The 16,244-nt window shown below is 51.1% G+C and overlaps 1 protein-coding gene across 1 annotated transcript in view; it reads left to right on the top strand.

Annotated features, from left to right (window-relative positions):
- LOC146857253 (uromodulin-like) overlaps positions 1-14,977 on the top strand; it is a 106,051-nt gene extending 91,074 nt beyond the window's left edge. Inside the window, exon 9 of the mRNA XM_085647759.1 lies at positions 14,890-14,977. The gene's annotated coding sequence lies outside the window, so the exon portion shown is untranslated. The remainder of the gene's footprint in view (positions 1-14,889) is intronic.
- Positions 14,978-16,244: the final 1,267 nt, after the last annotated feature.

The raw sequence follows: 16,244 nt of genomic DNA, 5'->3' as shown, positions 1-16,244 counted from the left end.
CAAGTATGGGGCTTGTGTTGTTTTAATGGACTTTTAACTTTGTCATCCTCACAGGTTGATGCCCACTAGAGGCAGGAGATATGTCTGACCATCGCCCAGGCAGTCAGTTCGGTGGGGGTCTACAAGCGCCGGATCCGTAACTGCCAGAAGAGGTGGCAGGACCTTCGGGGCTGGACACGGAGGATCGCAAGGGTCCAGCTGAAGCTGTCGCCTCCTCGCAGGAGGGGCGGACACCGGGCCCTGACCCCCCACATGCTCCGGATACTGGCAGTGTCTTCCCGGACCTGGATAGGCAGCTGAAGGCCAGACAGCAGCAAGGAGGGGGTAAGTCCATGCCTAATCTGTGTACTATGTCTGACGTGCTAATTGCAGTCTTTTGGCCTGGTCACACTTCCACATTACGTAGGTCTTGTAGTCCAATATTCATGTCCCTCAATTGTGTGATTCACCCTCCTCATCTGATCCACAGGTGTGGCCCCTAAAGTCTGTTGCTTGTGTCACTAGGGCACTGTGTCCCTGCAGTCAGCTATGCTTCAGCTTCCGGACAGCATCTGTTCCGGTGACTCTGTTGTGTGTTTCATGGGTGGGTCAATTGTTTACCCAATGCCTGAGATCTGACATGTGATCTGTGTGTGCCCTTGATATGTGTTCCAATTGCTGGTCTGACTTGCCGCATGTGGCTGGGATATTTCAAACAAAGCCATGAGGGGACTCCAATTTGTGTGCCTCAGGAGATTGTATATCAATTCTATGTCAGGACCAGAGGCTCCGATTATGCTTCTCAATTTTCTTTACTGAAAATTCTCAGCAGCCAATCATGTAAAGTAAAACAAATAAATACACTACAATACCCATAAATACCGGTGGGTATCACGTGACAACCATAGAGAAGACCCCTATATAAGGCATACAAGAGAATACCATATCCTCTTTCTATGCTGCTCCGCAGGCAGTTAAGTGCATTACTTCCTTATTTTACGTTCATTGTGCTGTGTTAATCTGGGATTTGATGCGCTTGCTCTTCATTGTTACAAGTTTGGCTAATTTGCATTTACTATGCGCAACTTGCACTCCTTCGTTTTCTTGTTGTATTGTGCCTTAACGCCTTTGGTGTGCCGTCGGCTTTCCTGGTTACTGACGCGCGCCCTTACCGCTTGTTTGTTTGGCTTTCTGGCGATTTGGGAACGCGTTTCACCTCCCGGACCGGGCGCCGTGCGCCCCCGTTCACTATTGTGAAGCGGGAGACGGAGGTGGGTATGCGCATCCTCTTTCAGGTGCAATTCTCGGGCCGTTCCGCGCATGCGCGGCGGCCATTTTGAATCCGAATTCAGTGATTTCTACCGTTTTTTCAAACGGTTTTCAGATTCTCACAGAGCGCAAGGGCAGCTGACAGTGCCCTTCACCCACCAATTGTTGCCAGACCTCCTGTTGACGCTCAGGCTTTATATATTTATGTGCCTTGGGCTGTATACTGACGCATAGGCTCTGCCTAGAGTGGGTTCATAGGCAAGCCCTCCCTCCACATTCAAACAGTTACAGTGCACAGTGTATTCATACATACTTGTACTGCTGTGGCTTGCTTGGGGTTCTCCACTCCCCCTTATTACGTCACTGTCTGTCCCTCGCAACTTCAGGGTCTCCTCTTATTGCGCAGACAGTGGTTATTTGCTCCGTACTTATCCTCTGGTGGGTATATCTGTCTCTACTCCAGTGACATAATGTCTGAATATTATTATGAAGAGGATTATTATGAAGACGACCCTTCGGGGTCATTGGAGCATGAGCTTGTCGAGGCTCTTGATGCAGGAGACCAGCACTCTGTCAATAAAGCCATGGTCAAGGCTATTGAGCCTTTAAAGCGCCATCTGTGTAACTATGCCCTACAATAGGGTTGGCTTCCTGGGTCTACGTCACGTTCTACTGCAGGCAAAAGTTCTAAGAATCCTGTTAGACCTGTCAGCCCTTTGGGTGGTCCCTCCTCATCATTATTTATTTTGTCCCACTTTTGCCTCAAACCCTGTTAGTATTTTTCCTTTTTGGGAACCACCAGACTTTTTAGTATTGATGCAGATTCAGGGAGCCATTTTATCTACCCCTGGAACTTCTGTCTGAGGGCCTGGAGCACAAAATGGTGGCCACCTGTGACATCATCAGAACCCACTGGAACCTACTAGAACCTTCTGCAACATTCTGGAACCCTGTGACAGTTGGAGGCGGTTTAGAATGTTGGGAAGCTAAGCCAGAGTTGACAGTTGGAGTTGGCAGTTGGCACCTGACTGGTGAAGAGAGAGCAGCAGAAACCTGAAGGAGGAAGGAGTGAGGCAGCAGGGGTGGAAACTTGTGCCTGGAGTGGGGTCCATAAACCCACCCTTGATACTAGTCCCTACTGACTGAGCCCAGCCTGGAGCCCTGTGTGGGAGAAAGCAAGAAAAACCATCTTAAGGACCTGGACAGCAGGAACAGGCCTTAAAAGTAAAGAACAGCAAGTTCCTGACCTGGTTACTGGTAACTACCTGAAGTCCGACGTCGTGAAGCCTAGAGACCTGGAGCCCGAGGTGGAGAAGCGGCGCTGACTGGAAAGCAGACGTCGTACCCGGAGCCGCCAGAGGTCGAGAGAGGGTGCCGACGGAGGTCGTAGAGAGTACCAGAGGTCGAGGAGGAAGTCACCTGAGGTCGAGTGTGCGGCGTCGACGGGGGAGTGAAGTCCGCCCTCCGGAGTCGCCGGAGACCGAGGTGAAGCGTGCCGGAGGTCGGGAGTGGAGATCGCACTCCGGAGTCGCCGGAACCTGAAGAGAATCGTGCCGGAGGTCGGGAGTGGAGGTCGCACTCCGGAGTCGCCGGAACCCGAGGAGAGGAGCACCGGAGGTCGGGAGTGGAGATCGCACTCCGGAGCCGACGGAAGTCGACATCGAGCCGAGGCCGCCGACATCGAACCGGAGCCGTCGGAAGTCGACATCGAGCCAAGACTGCCCGACGTCATCGAACCAGAGGTCGACATCGAGCCGAGGCCGCCGACATCGAACCGGAACCGCCTACCGGCGTCGTCAAGAACTGTCATTGCGCCGAGGCCGCCGACATCGAACCGGAACCGCCTCACGGCGTCGACACGACTCCAGCGGCGTCGGAGCTTCATAAAAAGGGCAGTAAGTGGAATAGAGGGCGCCTAAGGCCCTGTGGAGCTCTAAGAGACCATCCTAAGGGATAAAGAGGTGTTAGAACCAGCCTGGGAGTGCCAGGGGTGGACTGAGACTGATACAGTGACCTGTGTGAGGGGTTGTGTAGTTTGGGAGAGCCAGATTCCTAGATTACCCTTGATCTACCTCAGTTCTAGCCTCAGCCTTACCCAAGCTAGGTGAGACACCCTCAGGCCATCCACCTAACCACAAGCTGTGACTGGGCCAAATCAGCCCATAGTATTTTAAATGTGATCTGATTTTACAAATGTCATTGTTGGCTGATATTATTTATTGAGGGTACTGTATTTATTGTATTTATCTAAGTTATTCCTGTAATGTATTTATTGTCCTGAGCTAACTTATTCCTGTACAGTATTTATTCCCTCACAGTATTTATTTGACCTGATCCTATTTATTGCACCTGTAAAGTGTTATTATTTATTTGACCTGCACTTTCTAAGGAGAAGCTTGTGTACTGTGATTGTATTATTATTTATTTAATCAGTAACTAAGAGAAAAGAAGATAAACACAGAGATATTTTCATAATTTTTAAGGTGTAGTGTCGTTTTTGGAACGGATGCACGCATGGTTATTGTGTGGGTATAGCGTATGCTTAACACGGTGCCTTCCTTACCGCTCGAGCCAAGCTACCACAGCGTGTCTGGGAGAACACCACCACCACCCTTCCGGCGTGGGAGTGGGTTTTTCCAACATGATTGGTGTTCAGCGGCGGGATTGAGCTGTGCCTACGTATACTCGACAATAACTGTGGGTAGTCCATAGGCCTACACCTGGAGTTTTCTCAAAGCGGCCTTCCTAATTGTGAGTTTTTGTTTTTTCCAAATTTACTCTGGTGGTGGGAGGAGGTATTATATAAGGTACCCCCCTGCATTGCTTCTGTCAAAACCTGTCTTCTGTTCTGAGTGGGCAAAATGGAATTTGTCTTAGAAAATGTGGAAAGTTATACTGTGGCCCAACTCAGAGAGTTCTGTCAGAGAGAGGGGGTGTATTGTCCCCCAGGAGCCAAGAAGGCTGAATTACAAACCAGCTTAAGGGCTTGGGGGGAGGCACGACGAGAAAGCAAGGCTGAGGAGGAAGACAGGGATGGAGAGCCTGACAGCGAGGGGGCTGGGATGTACCAACCTGAGGTGGGGAACCTAGTAGCGGGGCCCAGAACCATTTCCAGGAAGGGCAGCACTGTCTCTAGCGGTGGCTTATCTGAAGTGGAGTTAACAGACCGGAGGGAGAAAAGACAGCTCACATGGGACTTAGCAAGGCTGGAGAAAGAGAAGGAGGAACAGAGGATGGCTCACGAGTTAAGGCTGAAAGAGATAGATCTTCAGATCCTAAGGATCGGGGCACAAACTGTTCCTAATGGTGGCAGCAAAGACCAAGAAATCACCAGGGAACCCAAACCCTACCTGCCAAAGGACATAGTAGCTAGCTATGGGGCGGGTGACGATATCGCCAAGTGGCTAGCGGCCTATGAGGTCTCGTTAAAGGCCCATGGGGTTCCAGAGAAGTACTGGGGAGGGGGATTGTACAAGTACATGCCTCCAGCTGGTAGGGATGCATTATTGGCCCTAGAGGAGGATGAGCAGACCCACTACCCCACCATGAAACTGGCGCTCATAAGAAAGTTTGGACTAACACCCGAAAAGTACAGACAGAAGTTCCGGGGTAGTCACAAACTGGGCACACAGAATTGGGTGGACTTCCTGGACTATGCAAAGAAGGCACTAGAGGGTTGGATTCAGGGCAGTGAAGTGAGGAACTACGAGGGGTTGTTTGACTTAGTACTGAAGGAACACCTGCTCGAGAAATGTTTCCCTGAACTGTGTCAACACCTGGTGGATAGCAAGCTGACCAGTCCCCGGAAGCTTGCTGAGGAGGCGGACATTTGGGCTAGTAACCGGGTGTCCACAAGGGGGACTGGAGGGGATACTCAAAAGGCCGGACAGGGCGCCCCCCAGAAGAAAGAGGGAGGGGAAAAGAAAAAGGAGTTCTCCAAAGGCCCCCAAAATAATTTCCAAGGAAAGGGAACAGGATTCACCCCTAGGGCTACCCCACCCAGAAACCCTAATCCTGGCCAGAGTCAGCAGCCAAGGGTTGTCCATTGCTACGAGTGCGGTGGCGTTGGACACTATAAGGGAGATGCGAAGTGCCCGAAACGACCACCCCCTCCCATTGGAGGAAAGACCCCCGGAGTAGCTAGTGCAGTGCTCGGGGAGGAGATGCCCTTAACTAAGGGAAGGGAGTGGGCGGGTGTCACTTTAGTGTCCCTGGGAGAACGGGAGATGGTTCCTAAGATCCAGGTGCCCGCAAATACCGTAAAGTATGGGCAGTGGGTCACCATCAACAGCCAAAGAGGGGAGGCTCTGAGAGACACAGGAGCCAGTATGACTATGGTACGTAGCCAACTGGTGTCTCCAGAGCAGGTAATTCCCGATGTACTCCACCCAGCCGCGATGGCTGACGGCAGAACAGGCCACTATCTGGTGGCCGAGGTTCCCTTTGAATGGGAGGGGGTTGCAGGTTCACTTCGAGTTGCCGTAAGCCCTGCCGTGCCAGTTGATTGTCTGCTGGGGAATGACATGGAGCACAATGCTTGGAAGGAGGTGGAATACCGGACTCATACTGAGATGCTGGGTACACCTGACTGGGCCTGTGTGAGCACAGGGTCCGCGACTACCCGGAGAGGGAGTTCGTTTCGGCTGGAGCCTGGAACAAAGGCCCAGCCAGCTGCCAGTCAAGGGAAGAACCGAGGACAGGAGGAGCCTGCCTCGGCGTCCACACCCCGTAGGACGGATAGGCCACCGGAGGTGGTGTACCAGGAGTCTGCGGTGGGGGATGTTACCAAACTGGAGGACCTACCCATCCCGGCCGAGTGGCACGTGGAGGGAGGCCCGTCCAGGGAGGAATTCTGCCAGGGCCAGAGGGAGTGCCCTACCCTTGAGGGGCTGAGGCGTCAGGCCGAAGCCCAGGCAGCAGGGAACGTTGAAGGGAACTACAGTGTTTACTGGGAGGATGGCCTCCTCTACAGTGAACCCAAGGCACCCCTACATGGATCGTCACGAGCCTTGGTAGTCCCTCAACGTTATCGAGCCTTCCTTCTGGAGTTGGCTCACGAGATCCCCTTGGCAGGACACCTGGGGCAAGACAAGACCTTCGCCCGTCTTGTCCCACACTTTTATTGGCCTCAAATGAAAGTGTCATCCGATACCTACTGCCGGACATGTGTGTCTTGCCAAGCCAGTGGGAAAACAGGGGTGAAGCTGAAAGCTCCCCTGGAACCACTTCCTGTCGTTAGCACCCCCTTTGAAAGGGTGGGCATCGACATTGTGGGTCCGTTAGATCCGCCAACGTCAGCTGGTCACAGGTTTATCCTGGTCCTGGTGGATCATGCCACACGGTACCCAGAGGCAATACCTCTGAGGACCATAACAGCACCTGTTGTGGCTAGGGCCCTGATGGGAATCTTTACCCGAGTGGGTTTTCCCAAGGAAGTTGTGTCCGACAGGGGGACCAACTTCATGTCAGCATACATGCGGGCCATGTGGAAGGAGTGTGGAGTGACCTACCGGTTCACAACTCCTTACCACCCCCAGACCAATGGTCTGGTGGAGAGGTTTAACAAAACCTTGAAAGGCATGATCAGAAGTCTGCCTGAAAGCCTGCGGAGGAAATGGGTCGTCCTCCTACCCTGTCTATTGTTTTCCTACAGGGAAGTGCCACAGAAGGGAGTGGGCTTCAGCCCCTTCGAGCTTTTGTATGGGCACCCTGTACGTGGACCTCTCAACCTGGTGAGAGACGGATGGGAAAGAACTCCCAGAAAGCTTCCCCAGGATGTGGTGAGCTACATGCTGGCCTTCCGGAGCCAAATGGCTAAGTTGTGGAAGCAAGCTTCTGACAACTTGGAAGCCAGCCAAGCAGTAATGAAGGCGTGGTATGACCACAACGCTCACCCGGTGGAGTTGGAGCCTGGCCAGAAAGTGTGGGTGATCGAACCAGGAGAGCTTAGCGCCCTCCAGGATCGCTGGTCAGGACCCTTTGAGGTATTGGAGAAGAAGGGTAAGGCTACCTACTTGGTGGACCTTAAGACCCCTCGTCAGCCCCTACGGGTGCTGCACGCCAACCGCCTCAAACCCCACCACGAGAGGCCCGAAGTCATCTTGATGATGGTGACTGACGGAGCAGAGGACGTGGAAAGCGAGCCTCTCCCCGATTGGTTTGCGTCTCAAGAGAAGGATGGGTCGGTGGAGGGAGTGATTCTCTCCCCATCTCTAACTCCTGAACAGCAGGAGGACTGCTGCCAGGTCCTGGGGCAGTACTCTTCGTTGTTCTCCCTTGTCCCGGGTAGGACTCACCTGTGCGTCCATGACGTGGACACAGGAGACAGCCCACCTGTGAAGTCCAAGATCTACCGGATGTCAGACAAGGTGAAGGCCAGCATTCACAGTGAAGTCACTAAGATGCTGGAGCTAGGAGTGATCAAACCTTCTAGCAGCCCCTGGTCCAGTCCGGTGGTGTTAGTACCAAAAGCTGCACCACCGGGTGCCCAACCGGAACTGAGGTTCTGTGTGGACTACCGGGGACTGAATTCAGTAACCAAAACTGATGCTCATCCGATCCCTAGGGCGGATGAATTGATTGACCGGCTGGGAGCTGCCCAATATCTAAGTACCTTTGACCTTACTTCGGGGTACTGGCAGATCTCTTTGACTGATGGAGCAAGGGAAAGGTCAGCCTTCTCCACGCCCAATGGCCACTACCAGTTCTGTGTGATGCCCTTTGGGCTCAAGAACGCACCTGCCACGTTTCAGCGTCTGGTGAACCAGATCCTCACCGGAATGGAGAGTTTCTCTGCTGCTTATCTGGATGACATAGCCGTCTTCAGTAACAGCTGGGAGGATCAATTGCGTCACCTGCAAGCTGTTCTCCAGGCCCTGAGACAAGCTGGATTGACGATCAAGGCCAGCAAGTGCCAGATCGGGCAGGGGTCGGTAGTGTACCTTGGACACTTGGTGGGTAGGGGAGCGGTGCAACCCCTCCAGGCGAAGATCGAGGCCATCATGGCCTGGGAACCCCCCAAGACACAGACTGAGGTCCGAGCTTTTCTGGGCCTCACGGGATACTACCGCCGCTTCGTGAAGGGGTACGGTACCATTGTAGCCCCCCTCACGGAGCTCGCGTCCAAGAAACAACCTCGATGGGTAGTCTGGACGGAGGCTTGTCAGCAGGCCTTTGTGAGACTGAAGAAAGCCATGTGCGATGCCCCGGTCTTAAGGGCCCCAGACTTTTCCAAGGAGTTCATTGTCCAGACGGATGCATCAGAACATGGCATTGGGGCAGTGTTATCGCAACTCAATGAAGAGGGTCTGGATCAACCCGTGGTCTTCCTATCCCGGAGACTACTTCCCAGGGAACAGAAGTGGAGTGCAATAGAGCGTGAAGCCTTTGCAGTGGTATGGGCTCTGAAGAAGTTGCGGCCATACTTGTTTGGCTCGCACTTCCTAGTTCAGACCGACCACAGACCCCTTCGTTGGCTGATGCAGATGAAGGGGGAGAATCCCAAGTTGTTGAGGTGGTCTATTTCCCTACAGGGAATGGACTTTCAGGTGGAACATCGGCCTGGAGTGGACCACGCCAATGCAGACGGTCTCTCAAGGTATTTCCGCCTTAGTGATGAGAACTCCCAAGGGGTTGGGTAGCTCTCCCCACTTTCAGCTGGGGGGGACGCGTGTTAGACCTGTCAGCCCTTTGGGTGGTCCCTCCTCATCATTATTTATTTTGTCCCACTTTTGCCTCAAACCCTGTTAGTATTTTTCCTTTTTGGGAACCACCAGACTTTTTAGTATTGATGCAGATTCAGGGAGCCATTTTATCTACCCCTGGAACTTCTGTCTGAGGGCCTGGAGCACAAAATGGTGGCCACCTGTGACATCATCAGAACCCACTGGAACCTACTAGAACCTTCTGCAACATTCTGGAACCCTGTGACAGTTGGAGGCGGTTTAGAATGTTGGGAAGCTAAGCCAGAGTTGACAGTTGGAGTTGGCAGTTGGCACCTGACTGGTGAAGAGAGAGCAGCAGAAACCTGAAGGAGGAAGGAGTGAGGCAGCAGGGGTGGAAACTTGTGCCTGGAGTGGGGTCCATAAACCCACCCTTGATACTAGTCCCTACTGACTGAGCCCAGCCTGGAGCCCTGTGTGGGAGAAAGCAAGAAAAACCATCTTAAGGACCTGGACAGCAGGAACAGGCCTTAAAAGTAAAGAACAGCAAGTTCCTGACCTGGTTACTGGTAACTACCTGAAGTCCGACGTCGTGAAGCCTAGAGACCTGGAGCCCGAGGTGGAGAAGCGGCGCTGACTGGAAAGCAGACGTCGTACCCGGAGCCGCCAGAGGTCGAGAGAGGGCGCCGACGGAGGTCGTAGAGAGTACCAGAGGTCGAGGAGGAAGTCACCTGAGGTCGAGTGTGCGGCGTCGACGGGGGAGTGAAGTCCGCCCTCCGGAGTCGCCGGAGACCGAGGTGAAGCGTGCCGGAGGTCGGGAGTGGAGATCGCACTCCGGAGTCGCCGGCCTGAAGAGAATCGTGCCGGAGGTCGGGAGTGGAGGTCGCACTCCGGAGTCGCCGGAACCCGAGGAGAGGAGCACCGGAGGTCGGGAGTGGAGATCGCACTCCGGAGCCGACGGAAGTCGACATCGAGCCGAGGCCGCCGACATCGAACCGGAGCCGTCGGAAGTCGACATCGAGCCAAGACTGCCCGACGTCATCGAACCGGAGGTCGACATTGAGCCGAGGCCGCCGACATCGAACCGGAACCGCCTCACGGCATCGACACGACTCCAGCGGCGTCGGAGCTTCATAAAAAGGGCAGTAAGTGGAATAGAGGGCGCCTAAGGCCCTGTGGAGCTCTAAGAGACCATCCTAAGAGATAAAGAGGTGTTAGAACCAGCCTGGGAGTGCCAGGGGTGGACTGAGACTGATACAGTGACCTGTGTGAGGGGTTGTGTAGTTTGGGAGAGCCAGATTCCTAGATTACCCTTGATCTACCTCAGTTCTAGCCTCAGCCTTACCCAAGCTAGGTGAGACACCCTCAGGCCATCCACCTAACCACAAGCTGTGACTGGGCCAAATCAGCCCATAGTATTTTAAATGTGATCTGATTTTACAAATGTCATTGTTGGCTGATATTATTTATTGAGGGTACTGTATTTATTGTATTTATCTAAGTTATTCCTGTAATGTATTTATTGTCCTGAGCTAACTTATTCCTGTACAGTATTTATTCCCTCACAGTATTTATTTGACCTGATCCTATTTATTGCACCTGTAAAGTGTTATTATTTATTTGACCTGCACTTTCTAAGGAGAAGCTTGTGTACTGTGATTGTATTATTATTTATTTAATCAGTAACTAAGAGAAAAGAAGATAAACACAGAGATATTTTCATAATTTTTAAGGTGTAGTGTCGTTTTTGGAACGGATGCACGCATGGTTATTGTGTGGGTATAGCGTATGCTTAACACGGTGCCTTCCTTACCGCTCGAGCCAAGCTACCACAGCGTGTCTGGGAGAACACCACCACCACCCTTCCGGCGTGGGAGTGGGTTTTTCCAACAAATCCGCATTCTTCGAATTGTGCTAAATTGGCTACAAACCTTTCCACTGACCACTCTTATGGTTGTTCTTCCAAGGACGCTTCCTCTAGTTCGCCCCTCAGAGATGATGGAAATTCCTCCTCTGATGTGCCCTCTGAGTCAGAGGCTTCTCCTTCCCCAGCTAAGAAGAAACTCAAAGAACGTTTTGTCGATGCTCCCACCCATCCACATTTACTTACCTTTGAGCCCACCGCAATTGTCCATCCAAACTCCTCGTCTTGGCTCCGCTCTACGGAGGTTGCTGAGTATGTGCAGTCCCACCTGCGTCAAGCTTTTCCACAGGATGTCCCTGCGTGCTTGCGTTCCGAATGCCCCAGACCTGATTTGGCGGACAAGGTCGCGGACACTCCGGAAGTGGACCCCTCTATGCTCACCTATTTAAAGAAATATACCAAGGATCCTAAAAAGGGAATCGACCGGGCATGGCGTTCCTGCCAAGATAAATTGCTCGATTTGACTGGTCCCCTTACCAAAATATTAGATTTAGGATTCAAGTCCAAGGCTTCAGGTCAAAATATTGATCCTGACGACCTGATAGGCTGGGCTCAACGAGCCATCTGTCAGTTAGGCAATGCCAATTGTGCCATGTCCTGTGAGCGCCGCCGCTCTATTCTGTTGAAACTTGACCCAAAGTTGGCGGAATTGTCTACCTCTGAGGCTGGTCCTTTGGCACAAGGTCTCCTTTTTGGGCAGCCATTTTTAAAAGAACTAACTAAGTTTGTCGCAACATTCAGCGGCCTTGACAAGGCACAGGGTTCACTAAAGCGGGCTTTTCGCCCGGTTTTTGGCCGGACGACATCGGGGGCGGTCGTTCGGCCGCGGTTATCAACAAGGCGCCCAGCGGGGATATAATACCACCCGTGGCAAATTTCAAGACTCTTCCTCCTCCTTCTTTCCAACGCGTGGTTCCCGCAACAACAACCGGAAAGGTCGTTATGGAGGCAACCAGGGAGGTCAACGTGATGCGTCAACCTCAGGTGAGCCTGCTTCCTTTTTCCATAATTCAATTGGGAGCAGAATCCAATTTTTTCTCAACAATTGGCAAAAAATCTCACAGGATGTGTGGATCCTGGAATCAGTACAGGGTTACAAAATAGAGTTTTTTCATTCCCCCTCTCAGTCTCTCGCTCCTCGCCCAATGATTTTTTTCCCTTTAAGATCAAGAGTTCATTTCCATCGAAATCGAGTCTCTTCTTCAAAAAGGGGCCATAGAGAGGACGGATCGCCATCCTCAGGGTTTCGTCAGCAACGTTTTCCTCGTTCAGAAGAAGGGGGGTGGATCCAGGCTTGTTTTAAATCTCAAGGAGTTCAATGGATGGGTTGTATATCGTCACAAGATGGTTGGAATCCATCTTCTCCGCGATCTTCTTCAGGAAGGGGACTGGATGGTCCGCTTGGATCTAAAAGATGCCTATCTGTCAGTGCCCATTTACAGACCTCATCATCGTTTTCTTCAATTCCAATGGCAGGGAATTTGGTACGAGTACAAAGTCCTTCCTTTCGGCCTCTCGTCAGCACCTTGGTGCTTCACAAAACTTCTGATGCCTGTAGTCGAGCTTCTTCGAGCCCGGGGGGTTCGCCTGATCATTTATTTGGACGATATTCTCATCATGGGTCGGAGTCCTCCTCTAGTCATGGAACATCTTGCTTGGACGGTAGATCTGTTGCAGAATCTGGGCTTCTTGATCAACCCTCAGAAATCAGTGTTGATTCCGTCTCAGTCTGTCGAGTTCCTGGGCTTTCTTGTAGACTCCCTTACTTGTCAACTCCTCATGCCCAATCAGAAGATCAGATCAATCAAGAGAGAGTTGAGGTTGATTTTGCACAAGCAGATTGTGTCCTGTAGCCCGGATCGTCGGCTTGTTAGCCTCCTCTATCCAAGCGATCTTCCCGGGTCCCCTTCATTATCGGGCGCTTCAAAGGCTGAAGATCTGAAATCTCCAGAAAGGCCTCCCGTATTCCGACCAGATTCCTCTCTCGGAGGAGGCGCGGTGGGAGATGTTGTGGTGGCTAGAACACATGGAGTCATGGAATGGTCGAGCCCTCTTCAGCACCACTCCGGAGGTGGTGATGGAATCCGAATGCAGTCGTTGGGGTTGGGGAGCCCGTTGCGGTCCAGTGTCCACGGGCGGCCAGTGGTCTCCGGAAGAATTAAATCTCCACATAAATTGCATGGAACTTCTGGCAAGTTCCTTTGCAATTCGCTGCCTTTCTCCTCGTCAGACGAATTGTTGCATTCTTCGCCGCATGGACAATGTGTCAGCGGTTCGTTATGTGAACAAGTTGGGCGGGACTCGGTCCCGACTTCTGACGGAGATTGCCAAGGACTTTTGGCACTTTTGCCTTCAAAACAAACTGTTTGTGGTGGCGGAGTATCTCCCCGGGTGCAGCAACCAAGTTGCCGATTGGAGTTCCCGACATCTGCGGGATTTCAGTGATTGGAGGCTTCATCCTCGAGTGTTCCGGTTGTTGATACACACATGGGGTCCTTGTCAGATCGATCTTTTTGCCTCCCAACTCAACACGTAACTTTCAGCATTCTTCAGCTGGTGTCCCGACCCGGAGGCTCTTGCAACGGATGCTTTTCTTCAGGTGTGGCCTCCGTCTCTCTGTTATGCATTTCCTCCGTTTGTAATGATTCCCAGGGTCTTGGCCGGAACCAAATATTATCAGTTGGAGTTGATTCTAGTCACTCCTCTTTGGCGGGCTCAGCCGTGGTTCCCAGTACTTCTGGAAATGTTATGTGCGGTTCCCCTTCTTCTTCCCCTTCGGTGGAATCTGTTGCTAGACCCTCTCAAGTCCCCTCACCCTGTGGTAACATCCGGCCAACTCTTGCTGGTTTCGTGGCGAATTTCGGGGATCGCTGGAAAGTCCCAGGCCTTTTGCGAGACGCTGCCCGATTTATCAGTGAAGCTTGGTCACCCAACACACACAAGCGTTATGCCACAGCCTGGAAATGATGGTGTGATTGGTGCTCTCAACGGGAGGTGGATCCCGCTTCAGCAGATGTCTCCATGGTAGTGAATTTTCTTGCATCCCTTGCTGCTTCCGGCCTCGCCTATCGCACTGTCAATAATTTCCGGTCAGCCATTTCTGCGGGTCATGTACCAATTGATGGCAAACCGATTGGTGAACACCCTTTATTGGGTAAACTGCTCAGGGATATTCGGTTGGTGAAACCACCTTCCTCTAAGTATTCAGAGCTTTGGGATGTTTGCATTGTCTTACGTTTCTTGGACGCCTGGCCAGATAATCAGTTTCTGTCTCGCAAACAACTTTCTGCTAAGTTAACTATGCTGCTTTGTCTAGTGTCCTGCAAGCGAGTGTCCGATATCCGCGCTCTTGACCTCGCGGGTCCTAGATTTTCTCTGGAGGGTGTCACTTTCTTGATCACCAGACGCACTAAATGTAACATCTCCTCTGTCACCTATCCCATGTTTCCTGGTAATCCTAAAATATGTGTGGTACAATGTATCCGGGATTATGAGGTAAGTACTGCAGGTTTTCGCAAAGATATGGGGGGTCAATTGTTGATGGCTTTACAAAAACCTTTTCAACCAGTGACCCCAGCTACCCTAGCAAGATGGGTGTGGTGGCTCCTGGGAGAAGCTGGTATTGATGTTTCAAGATTTGGTGCTCATTCTGCTCGTGGTGCTATGGCATCTAAAGCCTTTTCTGTAGGTGTCAGTTTGTTGGACATTATGAATGCAGCTGATTGGTCATCTGATTCTACATTTAAAACTTTTTATTATAAACCAATTGTAAATATTGCATCTGTTGTGGTGGCGCAGCTTTGAACAAGCATAATCGGAGCCTCCGGTCCTGACATAGAATTCAAAATTTGCGAACATAAGTGACAAGAATTTTCAATTCTATTAAGGACAAGGAGGCGAGGATTATCCAACCCTTGATTCTGTATTATATTATATTTCTGCTTTTATGCTGTATATATTGCATTCTATGCTCCTGCTGTCTTCTACCCTTCCCCCTTGTTATTATGTGTCCCTCTTACTGGGAGTGTGGTATTACGGCTTGTCTTTCCATTTCAGGTTCTGATCTCAAATAAGTTGCTACTCTTCCTCGCTTATGGATTTGTTTTACATCTCTTCATGAGCAGCTGTTCCATTGAAGCTGCCTTCAAGTCTTGTTCCTGCCCGTTGGCTGATGGATTTCCTTCCATGCTTGGTTCTGCCTTTTCAGCTGCTTCCGGACGTCACCATGTGTTTTGATTATTCTTGGACTTAACTGTTTATTTTTCCTGCAAAGAAAGAGGATATGGTATTCTCTTGTATGCCTTATATAGGGGTCTTCTCTATGGTTGTCACGTGATACCCACTGGTGTTTATGGGTATTGTAGTGTATTTATTTGTTTTACTTTACATGATTGGCTGCTGAGAATTTTCAGTAAAGAAAATTGAGAAGCATAATCCTCGCCTCCGTGTCCTTAATAGAATTGAAAATTCTTTTCACATATGTTCGCAAATTTTGAAGTGTGTCACACTTGCTTAGCCACCTGACTACTGTCCAGGGCTAAACACTGTTTCACGTAGACCTGGGCAGTCATGCCTACTCAAGGGAATTTAGAAACACTCTGTAATCCCACTCCTGTGTATCAATTTACAGGTTGTGCTTAGTGACATGTGCCTTCAGGTGTCTGCCTCTGTGTCATTGTGGTGTGGCTTCCTGTTACGTACAACTGGGGTGTTCATGAGTTTGAGGGGCAGCATGACATCTGAGATGTGACTATGAGAGACAAGCCCTGTGTGACATATAGGTGTGTGATCATTTGACAGTGCACAATGGTGTATGCAACTGTGCACTTCAGGCAGCTGTGTTACATGCACAGCAGACTGTGATGTGCTAATGTACAGAGAGTTGTGTTCGCAGAGACTCATATGTCTGTTTTGTATGATGTGTGGTCTTCTGGGTCCAGGATATGTTGTTTGCAGGGGATGGGCAAGTGCACTTGTCAGCTGCAGAGTCTGCTTTACCCCTGAGCTATGATTGTGACACAGTGCATACTGTTGTTGTCTGGATGCCCTGCCCCTGTGACAGGAGACAGTGTTGACTGACTTTCCAGGCATGCCAGTGCCATGGCATTTGACTTGCTAAGAGTGATCCTGCAATGGGTTCAAGTGTGCTCCAGGAACCCCATTGTGGCATTGACTATCAGGACATGAGAACATCATAGTGTGTGTTGCTGGCATGCATCACAAGCATGTGAAATGAGACTCTGGCCATCCCTTCATCCTGACACCTGTACTTCCTGAGTGGCAAGAGATGTGATGTATGTATAGTGACATACTCCTACATGTTCACTTGCATGTCCAAAAAATGTGTAGGTGGTGCATGTTGACACATTGGGGTATTAGCATCCAACATGCAACAGACATATGGGTGCAAG

The sequence above is a fragment of the Triturus cristatus genome, chromosome 3_2 (assembly GCF_964204655.1).
Source record: "Triturus cristatus chromosome 3_2, aTriCri1.1, whole genome shotgun sequence".
Classification (NCBI taxonomy): domain Eukaryota; kingdom Metazoa; phylum Chordata; class Amphibia; order Caudata; family Salamandridae; genus Triturus; species Triturus cristatus.
Note: the sequence above shows the minus strand (reverse complement) of the source record. Positions and strands in the feature narration are given on the sequence as shown.